The sequence below is a fragment of the Rhododendron vialii genome, chromosome 1a (genome assembly GCF_030253575.1).
Source record: "Rhododendron vialii isolate Sample 1 chromosome 1a, ASM3025357v1".
Lineage (NCBI taxonomy): Eukaryota > Viridiplantae > Streptophyta > Magnoliopsida > Ericales > Ericaceae > Rhododendron > Rhododendron vialii.
The window spans coordinates 39,553,770-39,569,879 of record NC_080557.1 but is presented as its reverse complement, the minus strand read 5'-3'; positions in this window follow the sequence as shown (position 1 = coordinate 39,569,879).

The window sequence follows — 16,110 nt, the reverse complement described above, 5'->3', positions numbered from 1 at the left end:
AAATATAAAAAGTTTTAATGAGAGAATGTTTGAGCATGGAAGGAAGTTTGAAAGCTTTTTTTTTTTAACTTGTGGTATTCTGAAAAGTGTAGTGAAAGAAATGAAGAAAATGAACTTTATTAAGAGAATGCTACATAAGAAAAAGAATTAAGGAGAAAGCTTGATTTTATTTTTGAAAACTACATTTGCTATATAGTATAGATAGATAGATAAATAAGTTAAAATAACTATAATTTTTTGATGAAATTACGTCATGCCACAAATAAATTAAATAGATGGATTTTTCACGAATAAAAAAATGGTCTTACTTTGTTTAAAAAGTTGAAAATAGAAAAGCATAAATGCTAAAAGTTGATGAGTGAGTGTTGATAAGTTTCTTATTGCTCTTTTCTCCTCCCAAAAAATTTATCCCCAAAAATTTTGACTACTTTGTCATTCATATTTTTCATCAAATTTTTTATTTACTACTTATTACTTTTTGAATGTATATAGTGTATTTCTATTTATCCTTTTATTTTTGAGTTAATGCCAATAAGAAAATATAACGACGATGTTCTTAAAAGATTCAAATAATATATAGAGTGCAAAAAATCACTCCCAAAGTGAAATGATAATGTTACTCAATAAGTTAGAATCCGTAAAATGAACCAACAAATGGGAAACAATAGGATATTATAACAAGGTAAATTGACAAAACTATACATTTAGAGGGGGAAATTGAAGTTTTAAGGAACGTAACGATCAAGTGAAAATAAAATTTTTTTTTGGAAAGATATCAAGTGAAAAAACATGAATAATGTAAAGAAAGATGAGTTTTTTTTTTTCTTTTATCCCCTAAATTATGCACATCTTACTCCTTAAATTATCAATTTGACGATTTCATCCCCCAAAACTATCGTAATGTTACCTACCTAGTCCTATAGATAACAAAAATTAGAAATTTGGATGAAAAATGCCACGTAAGGCCCTGTTTGGGATATTGTAAAATAAATACTTAATTATGAGAGCCCTAGAGATAAAAATTAATTATGACCCTTTAGGGTAAAATGATAAAAAAAATAAGATTTTTGCACCGGTTCAGACGGATTGAAAATTGAAACACTTAATTTTTTAACAATATTTTTTAATATATGAACCTTGTCAAAAAAAAAAAGTTAAGTGCTCCAATTTTCTATCACTTTGAACCGGTGTGAAGATATTATTTTTTAATAATTTTATTCTAAAAAGTCATATAAGTTTTTTTTATTTATAGGGCTCTCATAATTAATATATCAGGGCTTTACGTGGCATTTTATAGAGGTTGACACAGATATATTTTTAAAAAAAGACTAAGCTCCTTATATAGAATTTAGACTATAGATATATAAAAAAAATATGGTTAAAAATTAAGCGCTCCAATTTTCAATCCGTTTGAACCGGTGTGTAGATCTTGTTTTTCTGATCATGTTATCCTAAAGGGTCATAATTAAGTTTTGTCTTTAAATCTTTCATAATCAAATATTTGCTCTACAAGGTCCAAAATTAAAAATAGATATTTAATTATGAGAGCTATAGAGATAAAAGTTAATTATGACCCGTAAAGATAATATAATAAAAAAATAAGATATTAGCATCGATTCAAACGGATTGAAAATTGAAGAATTTAAATTTTTAACCATTTTTTAAAATATAACCCTTCTAAAAAAAATTAAGTGCTCCCAATTTTCAATCCGTTTGAACCGTTGCGAATATCTTATTTTTCTGATCATTTTATACTAATAGATCATAATTTATTGTTATCTATATTTTTCTGATAATCAAATATTTGCTCTAAGAATCCCAAATAGGGCATTTTGTGGTATTTTTCATCCAAAATTCTTATTTTCGTTATCTTTTGAACTAAATAAGTAACAGTATAATAATTGAGGGGATAAAATTGTTAAATTAATAATTTAATAACTAAATAGAAAAAATATGCAATTTAGGAGATCAAAAGAAATAAAACTCAAGAAAGATTGGGTTTGTAATTTGTATGTGACCGGCTAGTCCCGGTGCAGAAAGCATGAGTCAACTTTGGTCCAAGCATGTGAGTGGGTGCTGATCACGTGTGCGGTTCCGAAGGGTTTGGTTGAGAATGGTGACCCCGAAGGTGCTACGTGGAACGGCCACAGTGGTCGTTCGTGATTCTTGCGTGATACTTTGTGATCTTTTGAGGCGGCTCCACAGCCAAACGTCATGTAACGACGCGCGTAACGCAGTGGTTCACTCCTCAGGGGGTGCGGAAACCAACGACAATCGGTATTGTTGAATAAATAAGTATTTATTTTTCAAATAAGTATTTATTGAATTAAAAATAATGTATTATGATAAAATAGTTGTTTCATAATGTATGATAGAGATGACAAAAAAAAAATACTACTATTAATCGTTTATGGTAAAGACAATCAGTATTATGTAAGTTTTAATTACCTTTTTTTTTTTTTAAGTTTTTCATCCTAAATTTGTACATTGCATTATTCATTTCCACAATGGAAATGATAAAAGTATAAATATAGCCTAAAATTGAAACAAGTTCGCATAAACTAACGCTAGAAAGACTAAAAGACTAATATATCTTTCCTCACTTTCGAACTTTTTTCGTCTCTGATCTATATATTTTACTCTTATATTTTTTTGATTTTATTTTAAAATTTTGATCCGAATCTCGTAAATATTGGGAGAAAACATACCAAAAAGGACGTAGGATTAAAGTCTAATAAATTTAGGTCAACAGAAACCTTAAAGTGAGCGGTGGTTACACGTGATGGCTTAGTTGATTTTAGTCTCGATCAATCGACAAGTAACGTGGCATGTTGACATCATTCTTTGTGTCATTTACTTTCGTTTCTTTAAGTTGTCAAATTTTCTTTTCTTTATAGTAAACAGGGAAGAATAAGGTTTGTCTGCGGTCCATATTTGGACCGCAGAGGTGCGGTTGAAGTATTCACAATCGTCGGATAATGTTTTTAACGGTCGAAATCTAAAAAAAAATTACACTTTTCCAGGAAATCCACCTCCAACATGGAAACAAAATTAGAATAACAAGCGCAGTAATGATATTCCACAAATAAATTGGAATTCCATAAAGGATTAACATATGGCCATATGGGACGGAAGGATTATCTCCGTGCGTGTGGAGTGGGACAACACTCAATTGAATCGAGATCCTCTCATATGATTCTTATGTGACATTAAGGGAGATTCATTCCAGTTTTACTTGACAATACAAACCATTTACATTATGTTCCTCGATGTCTTCATCATCCATGCAATAAATTAGAGTGATCATGTATCTGACGGGCTGAATCAAATTGCATGAGTTACAATAGAAAGAAACGATCAGATAGTCCATTCTTTTTCCAAAAAAATTATATTTCTTTCTGGTAGACACTCGTACCCAATCATTTTGACTTTCGAAATAAAATGAAGAACACATCAAGACTTACAAAATGAATAACTGCATCGTCAAATAAATTGTGGTGGTCTCATTTTCCATCATGGGGAGATGATCATAAGAGGATATCATATCAAGTGAAATAATCCATAAGTTAGGTACTCCAGTAGTTCATGAAGCCCATTATTATCCGGTTCTATTACGTTAAAGTGGGGCTCCAAGCCGAGATATTTTATTAATCACTAGTTAGGTCGTTTATATTTTATGGAGTTCTTCAAAAGTATTTGATTGTAAAAAAAAATAATGTCGATGGACGTTACTGTCATGATGACCGAATAACGCATGCTTCTAAGAAATCAATGGTTGGTATATCTCTATCGGAAATCATTTAGTTATAAATAATCGATAAATTTTATTAATTAAATGCTAAGTCAACTCCATAAAATGAAGAATTTCGTTCATTTTATAATAATAATAATGGATATTCCATAGTTGGATGATTCGTAAACACTCTTCTCGATATCGGATTGAGGTGATTTTTTTCAGAAATCCCAAACGAAGTATTTTGAAAAAAATGAACGGCTCCGATCATCTTTACGGAGCCCGAGACGGATGCAAAAGCGGTCTATGCGCGGTTGTTGTACAAACCCTGCTGTACCTGTAGCAGCGTTGAAACAGAATAAACAAAAACTTAGAATTGACCATGGTCAGTCGCTGGGTTTGGCCTTTGCACAGTCTCCGTTCTTGGTTTTGCTCGATGTGTGGCGTTCACTACGGTTGCGGTTTGGGTCTTGGATGCATGTAGCTTAGTTGTCGTTTCTATATATTTCAGTTGTTTTTGTTTATGTAATGTTTTTGTGTTGCCGCACACACAATTTTCACACTTCTTACGGTGTGCTCTGGTCATTAGGCCTTCTGTTGGTTTTCGCTCATTGTTCGTGTCCCTAAGCTTCTTGTTAGCCTTTATCTTCTGGTGATACCATAGCTCTTTGTGCATTTATGTGTTTGCAGGTCAGTACCTTGTGTTCTGTTCTTTAGATCTTTGTTGACTTTCGCTCGTTGTTGGCACATCTTAATTTTTGTAAGGACGATACCACATTGTACTATTTTTACTATCAATGAAGTTCATTGATCGCTTTCCAAAAAATAAAACATTCCAAATCCGAGTGTTAAGATAGAAAAGGTTTCAGGTTAATACAAATTAGTACTGTAGTTGTTCAAAGGAAATAATCACTTTCAAAAGATTTTGGGAATACTTTTTAGATCTCAACATTTGAAAAGATTTTGGGAATCTTTCACGTTTTGGATCGATTTGAACAAAATAGTGCGAAACAGATGATGAGGAATTGAATTTAGCAAAACTATTTAATTAAATACTCCAGTAAGTAAGTAAAAAATACTCAATGATTGTCTGTAGTGGGACCTTTTAAGCAAACACGAATGGGCCCGGGGCGGCAAAATTTTTCCCGCCCAAGATTACGTAATTATTTCGTGGAAACTTGTTACGTAATTCATTGAATTTGGACCACAATTTACAAGATACACAAGTCCCCAGATTGCACCGGGACCATATGCACATAAATTGAAATTTTCAGATACAGTAGTATATAAAAATACAAATAGGTGTATACTCTAGCTTAGCCCATCCACAATGGTATAATCAAAAATGGATAATCAAAAGTTGACACATTAATTTTTGATTATTCACTTAAGAGATTGCTAAGCTTAACAATGTTGAGGTTCACAATAGTCACTTTTAGTCCATAACCAAAATAAGGGGTCCACTACAATTTCACACAATCTCTCTCTCCCCTTTTGTTTCCCGCTATTCACTTCCCTCCATTACGTTTTTTTTTTGGGCAAAAATATATCGAATATATAGTGTTCTTTCTAGTGTTATCTATCAAAACAACACCAAATTTTTTTTTCTATTCCTATAGCCTATATCACAAATTCACCACTCTCTTAATCTTTCAAAAAAAAAAAATCAGATGTGTTCTTAAATTTGGAAAAGAATGCAAGGTTCTTCCTTTTTTTTTTTTTTTGCAAAGTTCTTTGTTTACTCAACCATAGGGGGAGGAACAAAAAAATGAATAACCACTTTTTAGTCGAAAAAATCAAATTTTTTTGCTAAAAAGTGATTATTTATTAAAATACTTGGGTAAAAGTAAAAGTAAAAAAAAAAAACATTTTTCCCGATCCCTCTCGTTGAGACGAATTAATAACCTATAAAAGTTTGGCGCAAAACTAAAAAATGCGAAAAAAATTCAAATAAAAACAATTTTCAGATTTAAGTTAAGTTTAGGTTAAATTCATAAGAATGCAGCCTAAAATAGAAACGAAAAAGAAGAGTAAAATACCTTAATCCAGCAACGATGAGTTAAATTATAAATGATCGAGAAATATGAGCTTCACTTTTGGACGAAAAGAAAGAGAAACAGTTTGTGGTTGAAGTGAAGAAGATATAAAGCAAGTGAAGAAGAGAAAAATAAAATAGTAGCTGAAATACGCGTGTATATAAATTTTGGACCTAGTTAACTTATGTAGTGTGGGGTTCACAATTTTTGATTATTGAAAAAAGTTGCTAGTTTTGGTTATCCAAAGCTCAAAATTTGATTATTTCTAAGAATGTTGCTAAGTTTAATTATACCATTGTGAGCCATTTTTTGCACAAATATTGTTAACTTTAACAACAATTGTCTTTTGGTTATACAACTGTGGATGGCCTTAGGGGTATTTTCGGTAGTTAAAAATTTGTAAATTTTTATTTGTGGTTGAAAGGTTGTTAGCTGTTTTCGGTAGTGAATAAGACTCCATTATGCTTTGTTCAAAAACCTTCTTTTTCAAAAAGAAGGTAATTTCAAACTCAAATATAACGAAAATGAAAAATAATTTTTCAATTTTTTTTTGCACCGTTTAAAAGATCTCAATGAGATCTATCAAACAAGATCCATATTAGTAGGAAAATTATTTGCGTAGATACATAATTTTTGAGCTTAAAATTACCTACTTTTTCAAAAAGTGGAACGACCCCTAAGTTGTTGAGAAATGTCAAGTTGTTTCCGGTAGTGAGCAAGTTGTTGATGGTTTGTAAGTAGAGTGACTGTAGCAAAAATAATTTTTGTTGACAAATTTTTTTGTTAGTGGAAACGAAATTTAAAAATGCTGAAAATTTTTTGTTAGTAGAAACAAAATGGAAAAATATTCGTTAATTAGTTTTTTTTTTTTTTTTTTGTGATTTTTGTTAGTGGAAACATCTCCTAAGTCGCATATTTTCTGAGCGTGAGCGTCAAAGCGTTTTTGAAAAACATCACAAACTACTAACCTTTGCGAGATGGAGGATTGAGAGCGAGAGCGCTAGCTGAGCATTGGAGGATTAATGGCTGATGGTATACATATTAGATTAATTATCCATGCATGTTCATCCATGGGGTGTCGCCATGTGATCAAGAATGAAGAAATATTAAAGAATTTTATATCTATCATCATGTGATTAAGGTAAAGGATAAAAGCAAGAATAATAGTATATGCAAAGTGGATCGATTAACAAAATATTAAAGATATTTTAGAGACAAAATCACAAAACAGAACGTGGTGAATACTGCTATATATACATGCTACTACTACTCCAGAGAACAGCTTTAATTATCACCATTTGTATCAATAATAGAGATTTCCATTTGTATCAATAATCCTGTGTGGTAAGCTTACATTACCAAAGGTGAGAAAGTCTTTTTTCTTGGGCTTACAAATATATATTTTTTTTTCGAAAGAAGAGGAGTCAAAATTTTGATACATGCATGTTTGATACGTATTTTTGTGGGAGCTCTTTTTTTTTTTTTTTTCACTCGATAAATGTCTAGCCTACTCCTAAGAAGATGAGAGAGAGATACTGCTAAGTGGCATACGGGTGGGGCGAGCCCAAAGATCATCAACCACTACACTAAGTACTTGCAGTCCTAACGAGAATCGAACTCTCATCTTCTACGTGGAAGAGGTGAGGAAATGTTATTGAGCTACAAGTCCGTTGATTTGAGGGAGTATTAAAAAATCAAAAAATCAAAAAATATGAAGTTATCACTGCACCAAAAGAAGACAGACAGTGGGCTCTAGCCCAGTTGGTATCTCCTGGTCCTCCCCATATGAAAACAAATAGGCAAATTCAGCTCGTCAAATTTTCAATGAATTTGAACTCGACTCAAGTTCGGTTAAAAATTTAATGAGCGAAGCTCAATACTCTAGCAAAGAGCGAGCTCCTAGGTACCCATTTTAGGATTTGTGATTGACCACATGATCATTTTCCTTCCTATATAATTTCAACAAATTGAATCACATGGGTTGTTTTATATTGCTTAAAAAATAGGTGATTTTTTAAAATGTACTCACGCAACTAGCTGGGGAAGCAAACAAAATTATAGTGGAACCGAAGTAATTGTGGCTGCTGTGGACCAAGATTAATGTATCAAAATGTAGAAAATTCTTCAGACATGGAATCAAATTACAAACACCTTGTTTGGTTCTCATTTTTGAAAGTTATTTTTAATGTAATGAGTGGAGAGAGATAGAGAGAAAAATGTATTGAGAAACGTGTAGAGAGGAAAATGAGATGAGATGAGATGGAAACCAAACGAGGTCGGCTTTTGTCTTATTTCCTTTATTTGAAAAAAAATTTCCAACTCAAAAAACACTTATTACCCCTACTTTCAAATATTACTCTAATTTTTCTCTTCAATTATTATTCTCATTTCTCTCTCTATCTCTCTCCATTCATTACCCATATCTCCATTCATTACCTTATTTTTCTCTCTATTCATTATTCCAAAAATCAAACTCAAAAATTTTCAAAAATCCATCCAAACACATCATACTTATCATGATAAGGAGTGACAATGGAATTTTTGGAACCTTAAAATAATTGAGGGCAAGGTAGGTATATTGGTCAAGGAGTGATAAATGGCAATACCATAAACGTCATATTATTATCGCCCACTTGTCAAACGGTAATTCCATACATAATTGACACAATGACAAACAAGCGAAACATCCGCCCCACTTAGGAGAGGGTCGGAATCAGCCACGTACGAGTACATAATTATACAGAATTTCCGGAGTACAGCGTGGAGTTGTACACGTAGTAGAAATACAACATGGCAATATCACATGTTATTTCAGGTGTACCCAATAGTTGGCCCTCTTGCAGGCAAAGGTGGTCTCAAATTTACTTACTAATTACGGAGTATTTCCTCCATTCTGTTTTATTTACATCGTACGGAAAACTTACTTTGTAAGATGACACTTCCTTCGTTCCAAAATGAGGAATAAAAAAGTGTATCATTTTCAATTGCTTATATGTATCTTTCAATCCCGTGAAAAAAAAAATACATCTTTCAATATGAATATTAAAAAATGTACAATATGGATCTTATTTGATAGATTTTAATTAATTTTATCAAACGAAGTTTTCAAAATCACAAAAAATTTCATAAATTAAGAGAAATAAATATTTTAAAATGACACGGAGTCCCAAAAAGGTCACTCTTTTTGGAACGGAGGGAGTATGCAATTAATGCATGTCTCCCTAAAAGGTTTAGTGACATTTCAAACATTGCCACTTGTTCTCCATTGTTAAAACTATTTGTGATCATTTAGGAGGGTTAGTTTGGAAATTAATTGGAACCTTACCCACTTTTTTCTTTGATTTTTAGAGAGAGCAAATATTTGGGACATCCTAAAATAAAATAATCAGTCAAACAAAATGAGACGGAAGGAAATAGTATGACGTTGTTGATTGTGTATGTGCACGTTTTTTTTTTATCCACCGTATGTGCACGTTGGTGACCACTTTTGATCGAGTAGAGTCCAATCCGTAGAAGTGATAGACCCTTGTAGTCATTTGTCGAAATGATGGTGATGAATTAGTAGAGCAATGAATATCGAATAAGTGGGGAGAGAGGATTTTTTTTCTTCTTTTCTTTAACCTCCTTGTGTGGAGGTTTTTGCCTTGACAAAAACTTTTTGTTGTTTTTGTGATAATTCTTTCCTCTGTGGAGGTTTATGGCCTACGCTTTGTGGTGACTTTGCAACTAAAGCAAGGAGCTCTTTTGCTTCCATTTTTGTTCTGGTTAACAAGGAATGGATTAAAATTACGAATACGAATACATGGTCCGGGGATAATTAGTACCCCTCATGTCCTCCAACAATTGGAACTTTTATAATACAAAACGTAAATGGAAGATGCACTAAAAAAGGAAAAAGATGTGATCTCTCATCTTGCGCTAAGAGGTCCGCACACTTGTTACCTTCTCTCATGATATGCATGTCTTAGCGGTGGGTCACGCAGTTGCTGCAAAAGGGACCTGCAATCAAGAATTATATTGAAAAGTTGACGGTTTCTTGTAGCCGTGGTGATAAGTTGGATAACATTAGAAGCATCTGATTCAATTCCACCATAGTCATGTTATATATACACGAAAATAGGGTGTCTGGATTAAGTACTGATGCAGAACAGAAAAATGAATAATATAAATTAATTACGCATTATTTTGAGTTTATTATTTTGTTAGGAAATTCCGTTTTAGTTGCCTCTTGTTTTGGCAACCTTATATTTCTCTCTAGTATTTGATATCCTAGTTAAAGTAGAAATTTTGCTTTTGGTAATTTTTGTTAATTAATTGATTCTGCTTCCTTTTCGGACGAATCAATTAGGGTTAAGGCTTTTTCCTATATAATAAGTTGTAAGCCTTCAGGTTGAGGGAGTTGTTTTTTATGAATTGATTAATGAAAATTGAGAAGTTTCTCAATATCGTTTGTTCGTAGAGAGAGTATCTTTAGTTCAAACTTATTCGTGATTGTCCTTGTTGCGCGTACTTCTATTTCGACACGCCTCCCTGCATCAAGTACCCTACACACATCGGATGCCATTGATTCCCTTGAGAGCCCCTCGTTTTTTTTTTTATAGAATTTTTGGACGGCTCGGATCGGCTGTCCGGTGGCCGGAGACAACTCGGCACAGCCGTCGGTACGATTTCGGTAGGAGACCGGTCGGTCCCTACAGCTTTATGGGTAATTAAAATTCTTGTCTGGTGAATTAAAAAAAGTAGGCAGAGATGGTGCTTTGGCTCATCCCTCCCCACCTGCACCAGACAAGCCCTTAGCTACCTATTTTTTCACACCGCGGGGTTGGTGGTGTGTTAATATAGTTAGCATACAAAGGGTTTCAAAGATTATACATAGCTCTAAATTTTAAACGCTCACGACAGAACTCGAACCCTGATCCACATGTATGGAAACACCATTTGACAAGTGGGCGACAATAATATGACGTCTATGGTCTTGCCATTTATGACTCCTTGACCATGTACCTTGCCCTCAATTATTTTAAGGTTCCAAAATTCCATAGTCACTACTTCTCAAGGTACGTGGCCTTTGTAATTTGAGTCCCATTATATGTCTGAAGACTTTTCTACATTTTGATACATTCTTGGTCCACAGCAGCCACAACTTCGGTCCTAACTTCCCAGAAATCCTATTGGTACCGACGGTACCCATAGGGAAAATGCACCGACGGCCACCGGACGGCCGTCTCCGGTAACCGGACGGCCGATCCGAGCCGTCCAAAAATTTTAAAAAATAAAACCGAGGGGCCCTACGCGAGAATCAATGACATCCGAGGTGTGTAGGGTACTTGATCCGAGTACCCCTTTTTCGTGTATATACACGTATATACAAATATACACGAAAAATGGATACTCGGATCAAGTACCCTACACACTTCGGATGCCATTGATTCTCGCGTAAGGCCCCTCGGTTTTATTTTTTAAAATTTTTGGACGGCTCGGATCGGCCGTCCGGTGACCGGAGACCGCCGTCCGGTGGCCGTCGGTGCATTTTCCCTATGGGTACCGTCGGTACCCATAGCAGTACTCCTAACTTCCCCAGCTAGTTGCGTGCGTTGGATTACATTTTAAAATCACCTATTTTAAGCAATATATAAAACAACCCATGTGGTCAATCACAAATCAAAAATGGGTAGCTACCTCGATCTTCACTAGAGTGTTAAGGTTTGTTCGTTAAATTTTTTATTGAACTTGAGTCAAGCTCAAATTCAATGGAAATTCAACGAGTCGAGCTTTCCTATGTTTGAGTCGAACTTGAACTTGTTAATGAGTTAAAATATTTGATATTTATGCTCTCATCATGCAAGTTTAGAACTGCAAATAAATTTTTTATTTTGTACAAAAATAAATTCATACATCTATAAAAGTAAAAGAATACTAAATTTTATGTTTATATTACTTTTAAAAGTTTATATATATGTACAAGTTACAGAATTTTTCAAATATATATATATATATATATATATATATATATATATGTAAATGTTTACAGATATTCAAGGATATATGTGAATTTTAATGATATATGTACACAAAACTTCAGGTTCGCGAGCCTAAGTGCAATTAGGGGTGGGGATCGTGTTGTATCCAGTCGTGTCATTTCGTGTTTCGTGTCTTTTCGGGTTCGTGTCAAAACATCTAGTAACATAAAGGTGTCAAATATTTTGACACTAATCCGACCTGCTTAAAATTGTGTTGTGTTCGGGTTGACACTATTAAGACCATTTTGTTTTTTTAATATTTACAAAAATTATATGCTTTTCAATGTTTTGAATGAAGTACTTATTTGATTCAATAGCAAAAACGGAAGACATTTTCAATACCATCATAATCATAGAAATGATAAAACCGGCTAAATCATGACATTGAAAATACCTCAAGTCACAACTAGACATAGGTCTCAAAATTAATAATTTTATATGATTTTCAGCTAAAATAATAAAAAACTCTAATAACTATAGAATAAGTCTATACAAATTTTAAATTAAAAGACTAGACCAAAATAATGAAAAAAAAATCCAATAAGTCTAAATAAATTTAATTAATTTTGGACTCTTTAGCATGGAAACTCAAGTGAATAAGCAATTTGGAAATTAGGTATTCAATTGGTTTTGATTTTTTTTTTTAAAATCTTTAATGGGTTCTAACAGTTTACATGTCTTATCTTTCTATAATTACACTAAAAATAATATATTTATATACATGTTAACTAAACATGATTTTGAAAAATCAAATCTCCTACTAATTAGGAAATTCAAAAGAATCAAAACTAATTGTCAGTGTCGTGTTCGAGTCGTAGTAGTGTCGTTTCGAGTTAACGTGTCGACACGGAAAATTAAACAGTTATCCGTGTCCTTGTCGAGTTACACAAGTCAAATATGTGTTTGACCCATGTAATTGTCGTGTCATACTCGTGTTCGTGTCAAAAAGTGGTCGACCCTCTCACTTCATGTCGTGTTAACAGGTTGTGTCCGAAAATTTCACCTCTAAGCGTAATAATATAAGATTCATATTTGGCTCATTTACTAAAAGAGCTTAAAATTGAGGCTCAATTTCTATCCGTTGAGTACCCAAATCGAACTCGAACGATTGATTCATTTTCTCTACAAATGACTCCGTAGATCAGTAATCGGAACACCAGCTTTATCATTTTGCTCTTAATCAATTGGTTGTTGCTTGGATATTTGATGATGTCGTAATAATAGAATAAAATTCCAAAATCGGGGGAAGGAATCAAGTGTTGATCAAGTGGGCCCCGGCCGTCTTGTTGGAACGACAGGCAGAAACCTACCCTGATTTCGACTCAATTGTTCGACAGTTAACTGATACAATTAATTATACTGTTAGGAAGTTAATTTCATGTAATTTCGCTTTCCATACAGGAAAAAAGGCTGCGTTAAATTTACCAAGAAACATTCAAGTCCAACCGCGGGTACACTTTGATGTCAGAAGGAGGTTAAGAGTTCAATTCATTTTTCAATGCACTAATCTAATAATACTAACTTTCGCCGATTACAAAAGAGAAAAGAAAAGAGAAGACTGTCAATTTGTTTAATGACAGAGTTCATGTAGTTATTCAGGGGCGAGATGAAATTTGGATCATTATTGATTACCGAAACGAGCAGCTTGGATTTCCCATTACACCCTTGTGGGTCCCCAAATCCCATCTAGTCGCATACCCAAGTGGTTTTAGGTGGAAAATGAGGCGTGTGTAATTAATATATTGTTCGGTAAAAGCAACCATATGGATGGGTACACGTTATGTGAATTCCACACAACAAACACGTAGAGGTTAAAAAGAGAAATGTTAAGTGCAAAGAAAATGGGCAAAGAATTAACCCTTAAAGTGTACATAAACTGTTTAGATACACTTTAAGGATCAATTCTTTGTCCACTTTCTTTGTTCCTAGCTCTCTTCGGTTAAAAATAGATGCTTGTAAAAGAGGAGTGAATTTGTACTACAAAAGGCAGTGCTAAAATTCATTTTTCTAGAAGTTTTTTATGGGATTGGCATGGGTAAATTGGCTAATGATTGAGCAGCCATTTGCTGAAAAAAGGGAGGGAGAGAGAGAGAGAGAGAGAGAGAGAGAGAGAACGAAAAGTGACTTTGTGTCAGCATAAATGGATGGGCTTTCTTAGGTATAACTTGGGAAGGTTAACTTGGATTGACTTATCCATCCACTTGGATTTCTTTTCTAGTAGGGATTGACTGCACTCATTTAAGTTCAACATTAGAGGTGTACTGCTGTACATCTATGACCGTGTCTTGTGTAAGACTCTGGTTAAGACTCCACAATCCAAAATGGTTAGCTTTAAGTGGTAAGACTCCAGCTCGACTCTACGAGGCACTCTCTTCAAGGGAAAGCTCGTGCGAAACATATGTGAAAGGGAGGGAAAGCTTGTGCAAGCTCGTGCGAAACAGATGTGAAAGGGAAAATCTGGTGAAATCGTTTCTAGATTAGCGAAACAAAAGTCCTTGGGGCTTCACAAACATGTAAATGAACCAGTCCACTTACCCAAAAAATAAAAAAAATGAACCAGTCCGTCTACGGTAAGGTAGGGTGGAAAACATCCAGTCTTGGCTATGGTAAACAAGGAATTGGTTTCAACTAGTCAAATCGGCAAATTGCCTCCTTGATCTAGTCATGTTTAAAGAGTCTCCATGGTACACTCTTTTATGACTTCTATTTTCTGGTTTCTGTAATTATTGGGGACTATTTGCTTTGAGAAGAATCACTTTATAGAAGACATACCAAATAAACATTTTTTCTTTGGGTAATGCGAGGTGTTTCGGGTCAGCTTACGCATAACTTGGACTAATTTCTGCAGTCCCTCCCATAGCCTTTTCAACTGTTTATATGTAGGGTGAGGTGGCTTTAAGATTAGTTGGTAAAAAAATCGAACTTGAGACCTCAGGTGGGAGCAAATCTTCATGTCCGAGGCCAATCGATCCCTTGGGTTACCAAATAAACATTTGAGTTTAGGACACAAAACGTGTACGCATCGCTCAAACTCTGAGTCACAAAACAGAACGAGGAGTAATATTTGATCATCGTACCAGCTCGAGAGCCATTATATGAAGAGATGGAATCATTTCGTAATTAATACTACTGTACAAAATATTTTCATGGATCAATAAATCTGTTTAACTTCAATCTCAATCACTATTAATCAATCTTAAGAAATATGCACAAGTAGTTATGTCCAATCACATTCAAAACAGCTTTCGATGTTTTTTAGATAAATACATTGCACTGCGCCAGGGTGGAAAAGGCCCCATAGAGCTTGGACATTTTTTTTCCACATAATTGAATCATTGATGGCTATCCAAAGGATCCTTAACCAAATTGCCATTGGACTCCATGCCAACTGGCCCAATCACATGATGTTTTTTGTTAGCCGACGTTTGTTCCATGAGATAAGATTAAGGGCTTGTTTGGCTAAAAAAGCCTTTGGCTTTCCCGCAAAAAATAAGCCAAACAAACCCACATAAAAACAAAAATAAGCCAATAAGCCACTTTTTTCGTCTTTATTCAAAAAAATCTTGGATTTCGATCAAAATTTTATACTTTTTAGATTCCTCTCGTCATAAAGATTCAATAATCTCCAAAAAAAAAATGAGGATAAGCCAAGTGATACGAAAAAAATTTGAATAAGGATAAAAAATAAGCCACTTTGGCTTATTTGTCCAAACATCTTTAAGATTCAGGGAATTGAGAAGATGAGTAATGATTGTTGAGTTTGCATGATAAGCCGTTTGAAAATTAGGTAAGAGAGGGGGAGAAGTATCTGTTGTGCCCCTACGTCAGTATTTAGACCATTAAGTATTTAAAGGAAAAAACAAATAGGGACATCATTACTGTCTAGGAATGCCTAAATAAGTTGTGGTTGGATCATGAAGTTGAATGATTTTTAGGAACGGCAAACATTAACACAAAGGCAAAGATTGTACGGTGATAAAACAAATGAAAACGTAAAACCTTACATTGTTTTTCCATCGTTTTCTTTTTCTTTTTCCTTTCACTAGAATTCATGATCCAAACACAACTTTGGATGAAACTTCGACGAAATGTATGTTTGTGGCACACTTGCATTCCATAATTGTACTGAGATTCGCCCTAGCTATAATATCTCCAACTAAATACAGATACACCACTCAAAAATCCTCCACTTGGGGTACATCTTTTTGTTTGGATCCTAGAGTTTGGACCCATTTTACCTTAGGAACATGCCATAGACAGCAACATTGAGCAACTGATGACCTTCCAGGTTCTATCCTACAGGAAGTTTCCTTTTCTCGAT